The sequence below is a fragment of the Octopus bimaculoides genome, chromosome 4 (assembly GCF_001194135.2).
Source record: "Octopus bimaculoides isolate UCB-OBI-ISO-001 chromosome 4, ASM119413v2, whole genome shotgun sequence".
In the NCBI taxonomy this organism is placed as follows: Eukaryota; Metazoa; Mollusca; class Cephalopoda; order Octopoda; family Octopodidae; genus Octopus; species Octopus bimaculoides.
In genome coordinates this window covers 8952577-8955076 of record NC_068984.1, presented here as the reverse complement: position 1 = coordinate 8955076, position 2500 = coordinate 8952577, and the positions used below count along the sequence as shown (strand labels likewise).

The window sequence follows — 2500 nt, the reverse complement described above, 5'->3', positions numbered from 1 at the left end:
AGTTTGTGAGCAATAAGCTGGTTATACTTCCATAACACACAAAGTATTTTAATAATTTTTAATACAATTCCTAATAATACAGTGATACCTCGTAGTACGAGTTTAATTCGTTCCATGACCGAGCTCGTCTTACGATTTACTCGTTTTATAAATCAATTTTCCCCATTGAATTTAACTAAAATATAATTAATCCGTTCCTGCTCCCACAACTACACAAAAAAAAATATTTTATGGGTTTTAAAACAGAAAAGGTGTAGTTGCAAATGAAATGACAATTATGAAAAAAGAGAATGCAAAAGGAATATGTAAACGGGTTTTATTAACTGAATTACCTTAAAGATGGGACGATTTGTGTGCTCGTACTGCGGATTTCTGATCGTAATTCAAGTCAAAAATTCGTACGAGTCTCGGTTCGTACAGAAAATTACTCGTACAGTGAAGTTCTACTGTATTTAATTATAAAGATATAATAGGATTTTTTTAAAACACTGAATGATTATGAGGGTTCATAGAATAACAGGAATCAAAGTGGTCCATTGGTAAAAACTAGTTGAAAGCAAGTGGACTAAATCCTTACAGGCGTCGCTACTGTATCAACTGATTCACCAAGAACTAAAGTGAAGATGAGGTTGTTATTGTAGTTGCTGTTGTTGTTTTTGTTGCTTTTTGACCACAAGTCAACTCTGAGAGAGGAGACATACAGTTAAAGACGTTTCAACCGTGTCAGTTCCATCTATTTAATATACAAGACTACATTATTCAACAAGCCACGGCTCTTTTTTTTTTCTCGAGAGATGATAAGGGGTGATCTGAGGTAGATTTGATCGCTATTTTTAGCACCACCATCGACCACGCACCTTCCGGTGGATCATTCGTAAGTACATATAAATGTGTGCAAGTGTGCATGTATGTCCATATGTGCATATAAGCGCCCACTCCGAGTTATTATGCCTCTCCTATATGCTGTGTAGATATGTGTGTGTGTTGTTCGGTATTCTATATGTGGGTATATATATCTATTCCGTATTGATATGCGTATGCATGTGTCTCCTTTACGTTTTGTATATGCGTTTATATCCGTCAGCTCTGAATTCCATACGTGTATATGTGTGTATCTCTCCCGTACTCTGTATATCTATCTATGAGTCTGTTAATGTTCTATATAAGTATACGTGTGTCTACCCGCTCTGTACTCTAAATTCCTATGTATGTCTATAGTGTGGAGGCGCAATGGACCAGTGGTTAGGGCAGCGGACTCGCGGTTGTAGGATCGCGGTTTCGATTCCCAGACCGGGCGTTGTGTGTATTTATTGTGCGAAAATACCTATAGCTCCACGAGGCTCCGGCAGTGGGGTGGTGGCGACCCTTGTTGTACTCTTTGGCCCCAACTTTCTCTCACTCTTTCTTCCCGTTTCTTGAGTAACGCTGCGATGGACTGGCTGGGGGGGGGAACACATACGCCATAAAAACTGAGCCTGGCTAGGTTTTAAAAGGGCGCATAAAAAAATGTCTATATCATGGTTTCTATAGCTTGTGAAACCAATAAGAGAAACTATTGAAGTAAGGAGATGGAAATGGCTGGGTCGATTTTGTCGCTGTAAACCGAACACAATTGTCAGGATGGTTTTACAATGGGTTCCACAAGGTAAAAGAAAACGTGGCCAACCGAAGGAAACTTTGTACAGAACAATAACAAAAGATCTTAAAAGCAGAAGGTTATCGATAAAATAAGTTTTCAGGGACGCTTTCAGTGCTGGAAGATGTAATGATCTTGCTACTGCCTCGAGTGCCACAAGGCACAATGAGGATCGAGTGAATGAATGATGTCTATGTCCTGCTCTATATTCTATATATGCCTATCTGTGCATCTCTCCTGTATTCTCTATATATCCCTATGCGCTTGTGTGTCTTTCTTCTAACGTTCTCTATCCCTATGGAGTAATAGTCAGAGGATGCGAAGTTCTAACAATTCTACAAAAGTGGGTTGCGACTATATGCAATGCAAATGTGTTATTTATGCCTCCTACCTAATTATAAGCAGCGTAGCTAGGAAGGCGAAGGGTCGGTCCGCCTCGGATGATGCTTCTTTGAGGGCGGCTGATTTGGGTCTGCTGTATAAGCCTGTCTAAGTTTTGGGGTCCGGAAAGGAGAGGCGGCAAATGGAAAGGGGGATCCAGTTAGAACACACTGTAATTACACCACAGTACCTATCTACTTACAAGCATATGTATATATATATATGACAAAATATACGAGTATACATATAACCATGTATATGTATGTATGCATGTATGATATTTTTCAGTTTTATTTCAAGATTTCTTGCCAATTTAGAAAGAGCCGGTTTCTAACCTAGATCCAAGGCTCCTTCATTGGAATCTCAACATCAACAACAGGATATTTTTGTTTCTATGTATGTATATGTACAGATTTGTATGTTTTGCTTTATGAATGTATTCTCATGCATATAGTTGCATATCTAGACGTATAAATATATATA

General features: G+C 38.6%; 1 long non-coding RNA gene across 1 annotated transcript in view; it reads right to left on the bottom strand.

The window, feature by feature from the left end:
- Nucleotides 1-2500, bottom strand: part of LOC106873294 (uncharacterized) — a 215474-nt gene that overhangs the window by 203166 nt on the left and 9808 nt on the right. The gene's annotated exons all lie outside the window — the stretch shown is intronic.